At 37.1% G+C, this 18,912-nt stretch overlaps 1 protein-coding gene across 1 annotated transcript in view; it reads right to left on the bottom strand.

Moving 5' to 3' along the window:
• The window catches only part of nkx2.2a (NK2 homeobox 2a), a 48,442-nt gene extending 30,057 nt beyond the window's left edge, over positions 1–18,385 (bottom strand). Inside the window, exon 1 of the mRNA XM_017476837.3 lies at positions 17,979–18,385. The gene's annotated coding sequence lies outside the window, so the exon portion shown is untranslated. The remainder of the gene's footprint in view (positions 1–17,978) is intronic.
• Positions 18,386–18,912: the final 527 nt, after the last annotated feature.

The following is an 18,912-nucleotide window of genomic DNA, read 5'->3' as shown; positions in this document are numbered from 1 at the left end:
GAATTACTTCATATTTTCGTTTAATTAAAGTTTATTTGAACTGTTTCCAAAATAATTTATGAGGAATACCAAAAGCACAGAAACATTACTTATTATCATCAACCAGACTTTTATAAATCCTAAAGTGATATAATTTTATTACAATGTCAAAAGTTCATGTCATACTGACTGACAAACCCTGTGCTCTCAACCCTACCTGTGCACAGTTGAGTGCAAAATTTTCACACCCTTCTGGATGAAGACATTTAGGGAAATTGTCTAACTGATATTCCTTCATTATCACTTCAAGTTCAAAACTTCATTAAAAGTTTGCCTATTTATTTTTGCCTTAAAGTTATGTCTTGTTGTAGAATATATAACATTTGTAACATTTTTTCATTTGTAAAACAGAGGTTGATTTTCTGTTTCCCCATTCAAAAACACAACCATCAATATATGTATTCAAAAGTGACAGAGATGAGCATGTAACATATGTGCATTCATTTTAATGTGATGTAAAAGATAAAAGTCTACAGCCTTACCAAAAAAACAAAACAAAAAAAAAACAGAAAAAACAGGTTCATAAGATAAGGAACTTGGTGGAGAATAATTAGATAAAAGATTTTACCCTTTACTGGGAATTCTTTAAGACCTGACTTTGCATTTAGGTCATGTTTCCACTGGGGGCCTCATCAATCTCATCCCACTTCTCTTGCTTTCACCTGAACTTGATATAAAACTTTCATATCAATCTTTCATATCAAGTTCAGGTGAAAGCAATAGAAGTGGGATGAGATTGATGAGGCACCAACAACCAGTCACTTCTTAACTGTACTGCAACCAACCACTACTTTTAATTAATCAGTCTGGCAGTTTGAAATATTGTAGTGCAATGATATAAACTTTAATATGAAGGGTTTTCATCTGGAAACTGCTCCAGTAGTACATTTATTCATTCATTTATTTATTTGATCAGGTATAATATTTAAAATATGTCATAAAGTCATTAACTGATTACTAAACTAAAAAATAATACCAGTGGGTTTTAAAGCAAGTCTGATTTCTTCATACTTGGACAAAATGTTTGATCTAACAGAAATAAAAATTTTGGGGTTACTATTAATGAGAAATAAGAGCTAATAAAGCACCCAATGGAATGTTTCAGAGAAAGGAAAGCTTGTTTTGGCTCTCAGCCAAATGAAAAAAAAAGAAAAAGAAAGACAGGCTTCAGATACATTGAATCATCCTCTGAGTAAAAGTGGACAGTGACAAATTCTTTTAAAATTTTAACTCAAACATGTTCCTTCAAGAATGCTAATAATGTCATGCTTGATTTAGTTTGAATCTCTAGAGACAGCATGTATCTTTTACAACCTGTTTAGCGAGTTCTAGGGGTGACATTAAGCTACCCAGAAGTCCTGTAAGATGTAGGCCTACTCTGAGCTAATTCACTAGGAGAAGGAATAAAAATGAATATGCCTATGAAAAATTCAAAATAGGTTAGGGAAAAATATAACTGGGTTTTCATAATCTAACTAGATAGCAGTATCTCACAAAAGTGAGTACACCCCTTACATGTTTGTAAATATTTGATTATATCTTTTCAAGTGACAACACTGAAGAAATGACACTTTGTTACAATGTAAAGTAGTGAATGTACAGCTTGTGTAACCGTGTAAATTTGCTGTCCCTTCAAAATAACTCAACACACAGCCATTAATGTCTAAACCGCTGGCAACAAAAGTGAATACACCCCTAAGTGAAAATGTCCAAATTGGACCCAAAGTGTCAATATTTTTTGTGGCCACCATTATTTTCCAGCACTGCCTTAACCCTCTTGGGCATGGAGTTCACCAGAGCTTCACAGGTTGCCTCTGGAGTCCTCTTCCACTCCTCCATGACGACATCATGGAGCTGGTGGATGTTAGAGACTTTGTGCTCCTCCACCTTCCATTTGAGGATTCCCCACAGATGCTCGATAGGGTTTAGGTCTGGAGACATGCTTGGCCAGTCCATCACCTTCACCCTCAGCTTTTTTTAGCAAGGCAGTGGTCGTCATCATGCTGGAATACTGCCCTGCAGCCCAGTCTCCGAAGGGTGGGGATCATGCTCTGCTTCAGTATGTCACAGTACATGTTGGCATTCATGGTTCCCTCAATGAACTGTAGCTTCCCAGTGCTGGGAGCACTCATGCAGCCCCAGACCATGACAATCCCACCACCATGCTTGACTGTAGGCAAGACACACTTGTCTTTGTACTCCTCACCTGGTTGCCACCACACACGCTTGACACCAAGTGAACCAAATAAGTTTATCATGGTCTCATCAGACCACAGGACATGGTTCCAGTAATCCATGTCCTTAGTCTGCTTGTCTTCAGCAAACTGTTTGTGGTGTTTCTTGTGCGTCATCTTTAGAAGAGGCTTCCTTCTGGAACGACAGCCATGCAGACCAATTTAATGCAATGTATGGCTTATGGTCTGAGCACTGACAGGCTGACCCCCCACCCCTTCAACCTCTGCAGCAATGCTGGCAGCATTCATACGTCTATTTCCCAAAGACAACCTCTGGATATGACGCTGAGTACATGCACTCGACTTCTTTGGTCGACCATGGCGAGGCCTGTTCTGAGTGGAACCTGTCCTGTTAAACCGCTGTATGGTCTTGGCCACCGTGCTGCAGCTCAGTGTCAGGGTCTTGGCAATCTTCTTATAGCCTAGGCCATTTTTATATAGAGCAACAATTCTTTTTTTTAGATCCTCAGAGAGTTCTTTGCCATGAGATGCCATGCTGAACTTCCAGTGACTAGTATGAGGGAGTGTGAGAGCGAGGACACCAAATTTAACACACCTGCTCCCCATTCACACCTGAGACCTTGTAACACTAACAAGTCACATGACACCAGGGAGGAAAAATGGCTAATTGTCACCAATTTTGACATTTTCACTTAGGGGTGTACTCACTTTTGTTGCCAGTGGTTTAGACATTAATGGCTGTGTGTTGAGTTATTTTGAGGGGACAACAAATGTACACTGTTACACAAGCTGTACACTCACTACTTTACATTGTAACAAAGTGTCATTTCTTCAGTGTTGTCACATGAAAAGATATAATCAAATATTTACAAAAATGTAAGGGGTGTACTCACTTTTGTGAGATAATGTTGTGTAACTGCCAGTGGGTATAGTCCACATCATGATTTGTAATGCAATTTTTTGTTGTCATTTTTAATCGATGGATGCATATACTGAATGTATGCTAGAGGTGTGAGCAGGAGTTTTATTTATTTTATTTTTTTTAAATACCCCTTTCACCCGCTTCTGAAGGAATTCTGACCAATCCTGCCCTCTCCTGTCCACATGAAAGTAAACATTGTCTGATCACACAACATTTTGGTTTGGTGCTGCAGAATCCTGATACACATTTCTAATGCATGCTATACAGAGAAGTATTTGAGCCTACAATTAATTCAATATATTTTATTATAGTGTCCACTAGGAAAAATAATTAGCATTAGCTGGAAATTACACAAGTGTACAAGAATAGGCTGTCATTTTGCTGATTAACTAGTTAGCTAGTTGATATCTGTATAGCAAATAAAAAGATAACCTTGCATCAGTGTAAAATCCCTTTAAATTTCTGTGACATTTAAATTTCTGTATTTTTTATTCTTATTTTTGGCCTACTAGCATAACGCTGACATTGTTGCTCATAGAAAACCTCTGATCACAAATATGAATTAACAATTTAAGAGATTTACCACCCAACCTGCACTAAAAGTAACTGCACTGCCAATTTCATGCACATGACAATTACTAACACAACTTTCCTATCCATATTTGTTAACTGTTACTCAAGAGGTCATGTGCTGACTGTGATGATGCAGCCTTTCATCTGGTTCATTGAACAAGCATGAAAAACATTGTTGAACCCCTTTCCAATAAGGATCTGTAAAGCTTATTTGGATTTTACAAAATTATCTTTAAAATACAGTCTCCTGAAAAAGGAGTGTTTCTTTTTTTACTGAGTATATATATGCGCCGTGCGACCCTGTGTAGGATAAGCAATATGGAAAATGTATATAGATAGATGGATAGATAGATATAGAATGTATAGTTCCTCATTAATTGATTAAAAATACTCTTTGGGGAAAAAAGAGAGTTTATTGTCATTTACAAAGGTGGCAAAGAAAGAATGGGGCTCTACACTTTTTCTACACAAAATTTCAGCATCTTATACAGCAACCATCATGTGTCCGTTATTGCATCCATTTTATTTATACCACTTTGTAAGTGCTATAGGCTCCTTTAATTACACAAACATGTGCTGTTTTTTTAAGGCAAGGCCCAGAAGAATGTGGTAAATGTGTGCCAGAAACAGACCATCACTCTGGACATAGTGCACAGGTATACAGGTACATCTGCTGCCTAGCTTCAGGTGCTTCGACATGACATCAAGCAGATCAGAAATTGATTCTTCAAATTGCCATCAGATTCATAATTTCAAAGCTACTCAGTGTAGGGGAGACTAAAATGTCTGTCTTTCCCTACAGCTACAGTTATTCATCATAAACTAATAGACACTAAATTTAGCTACTTCTATCGAGCTATCTAAAAAGAGATCAGTGGCAAACCTACAGTGCTGTGATTTCTTCTGTTTTTGTGTACATCTCACACTAAATAGTTTTAAATCTTCAAACAAAAAACAACATAAAACAAAGGCAACCTGAGTAAGCACACTATATGGGTTTTATTTATTTATTTATTATTTTAATTGAAGCAAATTATCCAACACCTGTCACCCATGTGAAAAAATTTACTGCAACCAAACGTTTTCGATGACTGAAGACCAGTCTTTCTCTTACTTCCAGGACTAGGATTTACTCCTATGCTTTGGATCATTGTCTTGTGCTTAAGTTTCAACTTACATACTGAAGACCGGACATTTCGCCAATTCAAATGGTTTTCCACAAAACACTACAAAATCAAGAATTTCGTGTCTGCAACAATCGCAAAAAACCTACACAAAATCCTGTACGGTCTGTTTTATGGTCTTTTAAATGAGGGCCAAGGGCTAAATTTATCTTTGCACTATAGTGGTTTAATTTGTCTATTTTCATTTATATTAATAATATACATGGTTTTTTCATGCTGTTATTCCTGATTTCATAAGGGAAATGTACGTATATAGTTTATAGATATTAACAAATTAACAAACTGGAATTGAATGGTTCCCATATTTACAGTGGAGTGATTAATTAGTTTTAATTAGTTGACCTGCCTACCTGCATTGAAACTCTGGGTGTTTATATGTGTGTGTGTGTGTGTGTGTGTGTGTGTGTGTGTGTGTGTGTGTGTGTGTGTGTGTGTGTGTGAGAGAGAGAGAGAGAGAGAGAGAGAGAAAAGAGCGAGGGAGAGAGACTGACTGACTCTGTCTTAGAGTCCAGCAAGACCAGAATGTTTGTTCTGACTTGAAGAAAGCATGTTGAATTCTGCTACCTGCATCAGATTTTCACATTCATTCCTCTGGGACATAATAACATATCGTAACATATCGTTTATCACTCAAACAGTGGAAACCCCCTTGTTTCTGGATCACTCCTGAGCATTTAATAATTGAAACTGTAACATAGAATCGGAAAAGCACTAAAATATATAAAACTGCTTTCTAATGTTCAGAGTGTGGTGTGCTTTCTAGAGCATCAGTTTCTGTCCTGAACTTCCTTATAAATGAACAGTTGTTGTCAAATATTGCCTGCCTAACAAAAAAGATAGAGACACAAAGAAGAGAATTGTTAATCATCTGTATATAAAAAACTATTAACCTAAAAGAAAATATTTATACAATTTTCTTATTCCATCAGAAAATATGGCTTTAATGGGGAAATATATACATATATGGATAACATAAGTAGTATAAATAGGTACATGATTTTACTGGGATGAGATGATCAATTATTAACACAGACATGCTTCATGGTTGTTTTTTTTGTTTGTTTTTGTTTTTTAATCTAAACTTAACAGAGCATTTACCTTAAAAACAGAAGCTGGTTAAATGTGTATTTTTGTTGGCAATATAACTGTACTTTTTTCCACAAACTGAAATTGCATTTATTCAGCATTACCTGCCACAAAGTTGAAGGTTGATGAATCCTTGTGTAACTTCACAAACAAACGAGTATTATGCAGACATGGGGCTTAACTTATGCAGCTTTCAACAAAATCATTGAAATGACAGATGACTAGCGGCACAAGTTTGTGGGTATTTCAGGAAGTCAGTAGACCTCTTATGTGAAATATCGAGCCAAGGGCTTTGCTGATCACCCAAAACAAACCCACACCCTGAACCATCTGGCACTCACACAAGGGCACAAATAAGGGATCGTATTTACCGATATCTGGCTGCTGGGTGTAAATGTGGTGAGATTTAAAATAATATTTGAAAAACCACAGCTGCAATTTCAGTAAATATATTAGCTAAATATCAAAGTTATAATTATGTCTTTTATTAACTTTTCTTTCCTGTTCATGTCTGTCCTTTTGGCAAAACAGATCTGTCAAAATCAGTGCTATGCCAACAGTCCTGTGAGTATTCAATTATTACTAATGCTTTTAATCATTCTTTGCCCAGTGTTCAAAAAAAAAAAAAAGCAATAGATAAAAAAATCAGTTTAAAACAAGCTATAATTGCCAGCAGCAGCTTTGCAATATACTATCATTGGTAATTTGAGGTGTCTGAAATTTTTTTACCTTCAATTTTGCTTTTTAAACATATATTTGTTTATGCTTACGAATACATACAATTTATGTTCTAATAAAAGTTTCTGAATACATTTTGCAACTCACTGCACTGTAGTATTAGAGGTTGTAGGAGAGATTATGTTTTACATGGTCTCGAATAGCTACTGCTGGTCACACTGACAGATATGGAGTTTGCTTTCTCAAGGTTTTCCTAAGCCCATTAATTCATGAATGGTTAAACTGCTAAAAGCACATACAACCCCTATGTGTAACATAAAACGCATGTCTGTGGCCTTGATGTGTCGGTGGAAAATGAAATCTTGAGAAGTCCAGTGAAGAAGCTATCTTCTTCTGATGTGTACATAGACAACAGATGAAGGTGCCATGATAGAAAGCATCTAGTTTATCTTCAAGGATTCATATCCTGAAAGACAGAGACAAATCCTATAGACGAGAGAACATTTTAAATCTAGCATAGCTAGTAACACAATAATAGAATAAAAAAAGGCACATAATGCAAGGCATGTGCAAAGTAAGGTGTTATTTTAGATACTGCTTGAAGAGTTGTGGAAGGAATAGAGGCACTTGACTTTTCAGAATGAGAGAGGACACTCATTCTACAACTGAAGTGTCAGGACGCTGAAGCAGCAAGATCTTGCACTTGGAGTAGATATTTGGGAGGTTATATGTGAGACGACAGCAGGTTTTTAAATGCACTGGAGAGGAGATATGGCATACGTAGTGAGACCAGCAAGAAGAGTGTTACAGTAGTCATGTCTATAATTGATTATCGATTAAAACAAAAGTGGACCAAGAACTGACCCCTGATGAACAGCAACAGTAAGCCTGTAAGTCATGAAAATTAACCACTCCACTGAAAACCATTTCAGAGTGCAGTCCTCTATCCCCAAATCTGCAAGAGTGGAAATGACAATCTGGTAATTCGCAGTGTAAAAATCAGAAGACAGGTCAAGTACAATCTACAATCAGGTACAACCAAACTATATTGTACTCCAACCCTCCAGTACTGAAGTTGCAAACTCTAGCAACATGTCACTGATGATTTAAAAATTATATTTATTAAGTTTCTTTTTTCCTTCTAGTATTCAATATTTTCTTCTTCTTCCTCTTCTTCTTCTTCTTTTTCTGCTTCTTTTCTTCTACTTATTCTTCTTATTATTATTATTATTATCTATTCCTATTGTTCTATTGTTATATAGTTCTATTGGACTCAGATCCAGTGACAGGGAAGGCCAGTGAAGAACACTGATCTCATTGTAAGGTTCATGAAACCAGTTTGAGATGACTTTTTATTTGTGACATGAAGGGATGCACAAAGTCAGCAACAATACTCAAATAGACTATGACATACAAACAATAATTGATTGCTATTAACACAGTGTTCCAAAAAAAAAAAAAAACCCAAAAAAACATACCACTACACTACACCACCTCCACAAGTCTGGACTGTTAACACAAGGCAGGGTGGGTCCATGAATTCATGCTTTTGGTGCCAAATCTGTGTGCCTCAGCTGCAGTTGAAATTCATCAGACCAGGCTATGCTATTCCAGTCATCAACTGTCCAGATTTGTTGAGTCTGTTCTAACTGCAGCCTCAGTTTTCTGTTCTTGGCTGACAGAAGTAGAACCCAGCATGGTCTTCTGCTGTTATAGCCACCCATGATTGGATGATTAGATAATTGCATCAGTGAGTAGGTGTACAGGTGTTCCCAGTGCTCTGTGGGTGTATTTGGACACCTGATTTTGGACACTCCTCAGCCATATTCCAAAATCTAGCCAGCTAGCAATAAATACTGCGATCATACAGCAATCTCTGTTCTAGCCTCATACCTACAGTGTATCCGGAAAGTATTCACAGCGCTTCACTTTTTCCATATTTTGTTATGTTACAGCCTTATTCCAAAATGGATTAAATTCATTATTTTCCTCAAAATTCTACAAACAATACCCCATAATGACAACGTGAAAGAAGTTTGTTTGAAATCTTTGCAAATTTATTAAAAATAAAAAAACAAAAAAGCACTTGTACATAAGTACTCACAGCCTTTGTTCAATACTTTGCTGAAGCACCTTTGGCACCAATTACAACCTCAAGTCTTTTTGAGTATGATACTACAAGCTTGGCACACCTATTTTTGGGCAGTTTCTCCCATTCTTCTTTGCAGGACCTCTCAAGCTACATCAGGTTGGATGGGGAGCATCGGTGCACAGCCATTTTCAGATCTCAACAGAGATGTTCAATCAGGTTCACGTCTGGGCTCTGGCTGGGCCACTCAAGGACATTCAAAGAGTTGTCCTATATGCACTCCTTTGTTATCTTGGCTGTGTGCTTGTCCTGTTGGAAGATGAACCTTTGCCCCAGTCTGAGGTCCAGAGCACTCTGGAGCAGGTTTTCATCAAGGATGTCTCTGTACATTGCTGCATTCATCTTTCCCTCAATCCTGACTAGTCTCCCAGTTCCTGCCACTGAAAAACATCCCCACAGCATGATGGTACCACCACCATGCTTCACTGTATGGATGGTATTGGCCAGGTGTTGACTGGTGCCTGGTTTCCTCCAGACATGATGCTTGGCATTCAGGCCAAAGAGATCAATCTTTGTCTTGGTCTTGGTCTGAGAGTCCTTCAGGTGCCTTTTGGCAAACTCCAGGCAGGCTGTCATGTGCCTTTTACTGAGGAGTGGCTTCCGTCTGGCCACTCTACCATACAGGCCTGATTGGTGGAGTGCTGCAGAGATGGTTGTTCTTCTGGAAGGTTCTCCTCTCTCCATAGAGACACGCTGAAGCTCTGTCAGAGTGACCATTTTTGGTCACCTCCCTGACTAAGGCCCTTCTCCCCCAATCGCTCAGTTTGGCCAGGTGGCCAGCTCTAGGAAGAGTCCTGCTGGTTCCAAACTTCCATTTACGGATGATGGAGGCCACTATGCTCATTGGGACCTTCAATGCTGCAGAAATGTTTCTGTACATTTCCCAGATCTGTGCCTCGATACAATCCTGTCTCAGAGGTCTGCAGACAATTCCTTGGACTTCATGGCTTGGTTTGTGCTCTGACATGCATTGTTAACTGTGGGACCTTATATAGACAGGTGTGTGCCTTTCCAAATCATGCCAATAAACTGAATTTACCACAGGTGGACTCCAATCAAGTTGTAGAAACATCTCAAGGATGATCAATGGAAACAGGATGCACCTGAGCTCAGTTTTGAGTGTCATGGCAAAGGCTGTGAATACTTATGTACATGTGCATTTTTTGTTTTTTATTTTTAATAAATTTGCAAAGATTTCAAATAAACTTATTTCACATTGTCATTATGGGGTATTGTTTGTAGAATTTTGAGGAAAATAATTAATTTAATCCATTTTGGAATAAGGCTGTAACATAACAAATTGTGGAAAAAGCGCTGTGAATACTTTCTGGATGCACTGTATGTCTGTTTTGTTTTTTCAACCTAATGATGGCCTCCTTCACTTGCATTGATTCCTCATTGGACCACATATTGAGAGTTCCCATGAACAGCTACCAAATGCAAATTCAACGATTGGAATCAACTCCAGAGCTTTTATCTACTTAATTTGTCATGAACTAACAAGGAAACAAGTCACACCTGTCTGTGAAACTGATTATCCTCCAATTGTCCAATGTGAAAAAGATACAATGTATAAAACTGCTGTAATTTATAAACAGTTATCACGATATTCTTGTTAAACCTCTTGAATTAAAGCTGAAAGTCTACACTTCAATCACATCTTAATTGATTTATTTAAAATCCATTGTGGTGGTGTCCATTGTAGCAAGAGAATGAAAATTATGAAAAAATACATTTCTAGTGTTTCTCACTAGCTTTGAAATTTTTTTTTTTTTTTTTTAGCTTTGCTAGCCTCATTAGCAATCATTACCATCCTGTTTGTGAGTTAGCTCTATAAACTTGCTCTGTGTTGTTTGTCTCCATTTACCCCTCATTCTCCTAGATGAGTTGGGTTCTACCCTGGAGCATTTTTATACTCAAAGTTTTCCACATCTTCTGTAAAACTGACTAAGTAGTGTGGCTTGTGGCTACAGAATCACAAAAAAAGGTTCAGAATCACAAAACCAGCATGGCCAAATGGACTAGCCATTAGGCACTTTTAGGTTACTGAATCCCAGTTCTGTGCTCCAATGCCAACAAAGGTTCTGTCTGCCTTTTGTGAGCCCTAGGCATGAAGAGTCATTCAGGCCCCTCAAGCCTGCTCGGATACTGAGGCACCTAAAAGTGTTGTCTAAGATCTGGTAAAGATTTGGCAAAGTTTAGATGGACTTTGTCAATGTCAAATCAACTCATTGCTGATTGTGATTCTCTCTGGTGGAGCTGTACAGTCCAGTGGGACATTACACACCTATTCATGACTGCCCTCACTATCTACTTTATGCCTTCCACCTCTACAGCTGAATCTTCCCAAATTGCAGATAATTTTCATGCACCCAATTAGGCCTTGGGTACCATTGCTGCTTTTGCTAGTGGTCAGAAAATCCTGCTGGCTTTCTCACCGAGCGGATCTGCTATCCCAAATGAATGGAGAGATTTGGCAGCCCCAGCCTGTGCCTGTGATATTCACCTCTTGGAATGAAGTTGATTACTACAACCCAACAGTACATGAAACCAAAAGATCCATTTAAAACCACTGTTTGCCCTTAGGCAGAAACTCTTCCATTAATAGTGTGCATCTCTTTGACTGGTACTTTCCTTCAGGAACTGCTAGACCTCTTCATGGGCATTTCTCAGAGGCATGCAACTTCTGGGAGTCTGCACTTCTACCAGGGTGTCACTGTGTATTTTCTCCAGTTATATTCCAGTTAGTCCTAAATTGTGTTGGTTCTCATGACATTGTCCAGGAATCACATTGTCATAAGAAAATTGATTTGAGTTTACCTTCTTTTTCTATAAATTGTGTAACAATCACTAATTATAGCCTTACACACTTGTACGGGGGGCCAGTCTGCACATATGCAGTCACACACTCATTCACACCTAAGGGCAATTAGGGAACCAATACCACCTAACATCATTTTTTGGAAGAAGAGATTAAACTGTAGAACCTGCAGGAAAATATGTTTGGGAAAAACATCTGTTTTTTCAGTGTGACTTCTTTATTTCTTTTAAAATACCTGGCAAAATCACTGTAGTAAGAATTTCTAAGCATTGATCAATCTAATTCAAATGAATTCCTTAAAAATGTTTTAGAATATTATGGTGACATTGAGAGCTTGAGTTTGAGTCTTTGAGTCTTAAAGAGATTTAGACAAATGATTTAGGTAACTAATTATCTATCTACCAATCTATCTACAAAATAGATTTTGTACAGAACAAATTTGAAAGGTTCTGGTTGCTAATATTCCAAATGAAATGGGTTATAATCTGACAGAATTCTGGAGCAAAACACTGACTTGACCTTTTCTTGACGTGATCATTATCAGTTTGAGCACCAGTTATTGTACTCTTACGGCTCTACCATGTCTTGCCTCAAGTGATCACTACTAGTTGTTCATACCTCAACTTACTTGAATTGCTGGGATATTTGACTAAAGTGAGACATCTGAGAAATGGATGAAGAAATAAAGTCAGTCAGGCAAGGAAAAACAATTATTCAAATGAAATTCAAAAGCTCAGCAAAGAACCCTAAGGAGTGGTGGGACTGTACCACTGAAGTACTTTTGTGATCAAAAATAACCGTACAAATACAGGATATTAAAAGACAGCAGTAATGTTGCTGAGAACCTAAATAATTCTTGAAGCCTCTCATGCTAATACTACCTATATATCCTTTTTACACCCTTTATATTTCACTTTAGAATAGTGGATTAACTGCATAGTACAAAAGAGGATGTTAAATCTTAGTAAAGCTGGTGGCCCAGACAGCATTATCACTTGGTTCTTATGTCAATGTACAGATCAACTAGCAGCAGTTATCACCTATTTAGTGAACCTTTCCTATCAAGTAGGCATTAGTTCCGACTCAAATATCTAGATATCAGATTAGATAGCTCCTTCTTCATGAGTGTAAGTGGTGTGCAAGCACTCACAACTTTTTTTTTTTGCATGCTTTTTCAGATTTGAATGACTTTTTCAATTAAAATTAGAGTCTGGAGGTTCAAGTCAATTCATTTATTTTAATATCATATTCTGATCAGAACAGTCTTTTTTATGCTAATTGTAAGTAGTAGGTGTTAAAGAATATATTTTTTCTCTTATAGAACACCAAATGTAATGGCTGAAATATAATGAAAGTATATAAACTTAGATAAACACATAAAATTAATGTGATTTTTTATTATTGTTCTTAAACAGAGCTAAAGTTAATGACTATAAATACAAATATGCCATAATGTCATAGAATTATACAGATAAACAGCATTTAAAATGGCCGCAGTGTATTTCCAACAGGTTCTATCAGTGGCACTTCACCTTATGGCTTGCAATGGGGTGGCAGCGCCACATCTGCAAAGGAAGCTTGTCTAGATTAGCACATTGGAGGATTTGTCGGTATGTCTGACAATGTGAGAAAGAACTGATAGTATATGGCACTGTTCTTTGTAGTACCTGACCATGCAATAATCATCATTAATTTAAAAAAGTCTTTTAATGTGTTCAATTTCAACAGGATCAATCTCTGGAGAAAGCAATAGGATGACTGAACATTTAATATAGTCAGTATTTCAGATTCATGTTTGGGAAATTTCTAGTTTGCTAGTTGATGATATTATATAATACAAGACTACTGCCACAAACATACTCTCATGGTAGCTGGTATATGATTTTCCTTTGTTTTCACCCTGAGTATGTCACTCAGTAAAATGCAGCAAAAATGTTCTGCTTTGTACATACGGCTTCTGAATTGTATATAGGTAAATATTATTGTCTTAGCAAGGCTGTCATGAGACTTGACATAATGTCCAAATTCAGTACGTAGAATCAAGTATAATGTTTTTTTATTTGTTGGACGAAACTATGAATTGTGTTTAGGACATTAAAGTTACTGCTGTAAGTCTGTTTATTTCTGGCAGATGTGCAATGAAAGGGCATCTCAAGAGTTTTTATGTAGTTAAAGGTTGCTATATTCCTAAAGTGGTTCTACGTGGAACTTTCTATGATAGGGAATGACACTGATGGACCAGCAATCTGTCACCAGCTAGCAAAATACTGGCATGGTTTGGATCCACTTGTCCCCTTAGAGGGAAGGGTCACTGCATGGTAATTCAACGTTATTCTCACTGATTAGCTTTATCTTATGGTGAAACATTTCTATCTTGATGGAAGTGGTCTCTTCCAGAATGTCCCCATCCACAGAACATGATGATTCAGTGTTATAACATTATTAATAAAATCGATATTTTATGATAAATGATATGCTGTGGCCATTGGGAATTATCTTGTAGATGTTGGTACGCAAGAAATGTGTGTGCACAACTATGAATTTGTTTTCCATGCAAACTAAAAAGAAGAATGATTCCCTTTTACAATGTCTGAGATCTTTTGTGTGGTTTTTGAGATGCTTTTGGCTTGGATATTTTGCCGATACATGATAACCTGGATAGTGATATTATACCTTCACACACTGTGAAACGCATAGGAAGTACACCTTCTGTGTCGAGCACAGTTCAATGAAGGTATGTCTACAACTGCTCAAAACAAGCTTCTAGACTGCATATTGGATGACTGTATGTTGTCCACTCTCAACTGCCTATTAAGGGGTTACTCTAAAAAGTCACAACATAATTCAGGCCTGTAGCATAACTCAAATGTGATAGGCTCTTCACTTAATTTTGTTTGAGGTTATACTGTTGTTAATGACATCCTGCCCCCATCAAAATGTATGGTCACGAGCCACGCTTGCTTGCATGCAAGCCCAAATAAACCCTATACACACCTTACGTGATGTTACATTCAATGCTGCTGACACTGTAATACAATAAAAGTGATCTTTGTAAGGCACACTTTATCTAAAGTTTAATAATGCAACATTTCTAAGTTTTGCAAAATTGACAAACTGGTGTGTTTCTCTATTCTGTCTTCAGGATGTCCTCAGGATATTGTTTGGTTAAAATTGTCCCTAAAAACTTTAGAGACATGCTACCCCTTTAAAGGTAATATGCATTGTGTTGATACACCTTTCAGGCTCTTTGGCTGTGCAAACACATAACTCTGCACTTAATACTTGAATTAACTGTTATTTGTTGTTTCTTTAAATAATTAGAATCTTACGGATAACAAAAGCAAATCCACAGCTGTGTCACTTCTTTCAAAAAGGCTGCCTTGCTAGATAACACTGGTGCACTTTTGCAACACTTGGACCTCTCTCTCTCTCTCTCTCTCTCTCTCTCTCTCTCTCTCTCTCTCTCTCTCTCTCTCTCTTAAAATTTACCAAACATGAAAACATTGGAATGAAAATGGATACATGGAAATAAGCTACTATGTTTTACCTCAGGCACCGTAACCGAACATTCACCATTAACGCCTTTCCAAAGAGCAGATGTTGGCATGTATTGTTAGAGCTGAAAAGCGTGCCATGGGTCGTGTTCTGAGCGGTGTTTTCGTCCAATGTGTGACACCGTTCCACATCTTCCAATTAGATGATTTTTTTTTAATAGGGGAATTTTTTGTAAAGGTCATAAGTAATTAACCCGGCTGCTTGGAGCCCCTTTTCCTTAAAACTCTCTATTTTCGGCTTTTTCCCTCCACGGACTTCATTAAATATAAGTGTTAGCATTGTCTACCTGTTGGTTTGTTAGGGCTAAAGACGTTAGTGGGGGAAACTTTTACGAGTTATCGGGGTTTTCATTTATTTATTTATTTTTAGTTAGGCCCTGTGTGCTTTACTGAGAAAGGAGGATCCAGACGTAATGCTATAATGAGCTAACATTCACTGGTGCAAACACCTTTTTCGACTATTTGATATGGATTTTTTGCTCATCGGTTGTACTCAGTGCCGGGTCAGTTTTATCCGATATAGACTAAGCCATTACATGGACAGTTAATAACACTTCCTCCCACCCTCTTGTGATTCAGTGTTTGTCAAACAACTATTTTAGACTTAGAAGGAACATGGAGCGTGGATTGTATTCTGCCTCACTTTTTTTTGTCGATATGGACAGAATAAATAATAAAAGTTAATAATAATAATAATAATAATAATAATAATAATAATAATAATAATCGCGGACACTTTATTGTGATGATAAAACTGATCAAACTCGAATGAACAATTTATAGGTTAGAATTTATACAGTCGTTTTTTCTGTTCCTCTCCTCCCCGCCAGCACGCAACCCAGGCTTGATCTAATATTTTCCATACGTGTGAGATCACAAAACTCACAAACACTAAATCAAAACCGGGGACACAACACGTCTTCAATAAAACACTATGGACCATCGAGAGGGAAAGAAATAAAATTAAAACCACATCACGTAGGAAATGCAATCTGTTATTACAACGTTTGATTACCACAGTGTTATTTGTTAGCGGGACAGACACATTGCATCTTCTTGTTGATGTGAAACAGGTTATGTTCCCCAAGTGTGTCGCAAAATCTAGACATCCCAACATATTAATTCTCATTCTCTCTCTCTCTCTCTCTCTCTCTCTCTCTCTCTCTCTCTCTCACTCTGCGAGCGCGTGCGTGCGTGTGTGTGTGTGTGTAAAAGGACCACTCTATCGAAGGCGACCGTTTCGATGAACAATAGAAAGACACCAATGAGAACATATTGAGAAGAAATAGAGCCATTGTACAAAATGACGTATTTTACTGTGAGAGAGTTCAGCTAAATTGCTGCCAACAGTGTAATGTTTTCCAGTCACAAACTTCTTTTAAAATCCAATTGGGCCAGCCATATTTATTACTAAGCAAAGCCAATGGTTAAAACGAACAACTTGGGGTCCTGGCACGTAACACCTCTGAATGCACAGACGACTAAACTGATCAACTGATGCACACAATAACAACAGCAAATAATTATTAGAAATTATTTGCAGAAATCTGGGGAATTCAGTACGATGTTCCAGGGACATTAGAGCCTCCAATATTACGAAATCAGTTTAAATGTGACGCTGCGTCTATTATAATAAACTCTCCATTTTCAATGTCTAACATGTAGCTACGTCATCCACAATACCCTCTCTAGGGCATTTTTCCCTTTTCTTGTGGGAGCCTTATGTCTATTTAAAGTCATTCGCTTCAAAACCAACAAAGGATACACCTAGAATCCCCAGAGACATGTAATTTAAACAGATCCCGAAACAAGGTGACGTGGTGTTTACACAGCTAAAATAAAGCTGATGGTTGGGTAATAGATTAGGCTGGATAATGTCTATAGGCTTGTAAATATAATGAAAATGCCAAGCCTTCGTGTGTTTCATTGTAATACTATAATACCGAATATTTCATAGTTGTACTTTGTACGGGCGCGGGGTGTCATAGACCACAAGACCATTATAAGGTAAATATCTAAATTACAAATTATCAATTTTATATATATATATAAAATATATATGTTTACATATATAATTTTATAGGTTACGAGTCGATATATATATATATATATATATATATATATATATATATATATATATATATATATATATATATATATATATATATATATATATATCGACTCGTAACCTATAAAATTTTAGTCATGATGAATTTCATTTTACACAATTTTATTATTATTATTATTATTATTATTATTAATAATAATAATAATAATAATACATACAAATGCATTTTATTTATGCTGTTCATGCTACGTCCACGTCCATTTTCTTTTCTTTGAAAGTTCAACGTTTACAACCATTTCCTAAATGTTTACAAAATAGTAAATTGTTGCAGCTGTTATGACTTAAGGAAAATAATGAACATTGCTGAATAACGCATAATGAAGTTGTTTCTTAAAATTTGTATGGAAAAAACATGGTTTATAGTAAACACAATATGTCCCTCGTTTCAAGAAACGTTTTCCCCCCATTCACATTCCATGAAAAGAACCTCAAAAGGTCTTTATATGTCTCCTATTTCGAGATAACTAAAAATTCATCAACAGTAGGCTATAGACGCGCTTGATAGTCTATTTCATCGCGGTTACCGCTACGGAACCCCTCAAAAAGCCAAATAAAAACGAGCAATAGGCTGCACGGCAGTAGTGTACGTTATTATGTAGCCCTTAAACCTACTGAAAGTTACTATTTTGGAAGAAATGTACATTAATACCTGAGTCTGATGCAGTCCACCTTCAAACCCATTTTAGGCTTTCTTTTTTCATCATTCCTTAGCGTGTTGGTGCTCAGATCAAATCCTTATGCCTTCACGTGGTGTATCCAGAATTTAGAGCAGGGATGCCATTCCTTTTTTTATCCAGATGGGGGAGACTGTCGCTGAGACCGTCGAATTCTGTGGATCCACACTGTCGTTTTCAGATGACCATTAACATGTTCAGAAACTTCAGCATGTCGTGCTAAGCATGTATCGAGTAAATATCCTCGCATTTGTAGGAACAGCATATTCAAAGACATGTTCAACGTTCAACATTCAACGTTCATGACGTTCTGGTCAAATGCCACTGGATGTCCCCGGTGAATGGATGGCAGTTAAGGCCTTACCTATCATCACCTTACCTAACAGTAATTTTTCTTTTTTTTTTTTTTAGATCGGTGGATGAACACCCTCTTCAGAGTTTGTGCTACAATTCGACTTGATGCATTCCATGTGTAAATGACCTCTTGTGAGCTCTGGTCACGAAAGATAGTGACACGGCCTCTTATTATTACCAATGGGTCGACTGTTAACTTTTACAAGTGATATTTTGTGAGCTAATAAACTGTACCTTCTTTACATCCTCAGGAAATACTGAGAACATGCTGTGATAACGCAACCTCTTGGAATTTAGTCAAGCCCTTATAGCCTCTATGGCATAGCTTGCTTGCAACGACAAAGGTATTGATTACATTAGATCTAAATTCAGAGCACACATACAGGCTACAGGCCTACTAAAAATATGCTTGAATGCAATTACTACGCCAATTCCCTGAACAAACATGTAGTTTTAACATATGGGTTCCGTGTAGGCCTAAGTAAGTTTGATTGTAAATTTGAAGGGGAAAATAAACTCCATCCAAAATGATTTTAAGAATCCACAAGTATTTAT

Source organism: Ictalurus punctatus, chromosome 9 (assembly GCF_001660625.3).
Source record: "Ictalurus punctatus breed USDA103 chromosome 9, Coco_2.0, whole genome shotgun sequence".
In the NCBI taxonomy this organism is placed as follows: Eukaryota; Metazoa; Chordata; class Actinopteri; order Siluriformes; family Ictaluridae; genus Ictalurus; species Ictalurus punctatus.
Note: the sequence above shows the minus strand (reverse complement) of the source record. Positions and strands in the feature narration are given on the sequence as shown.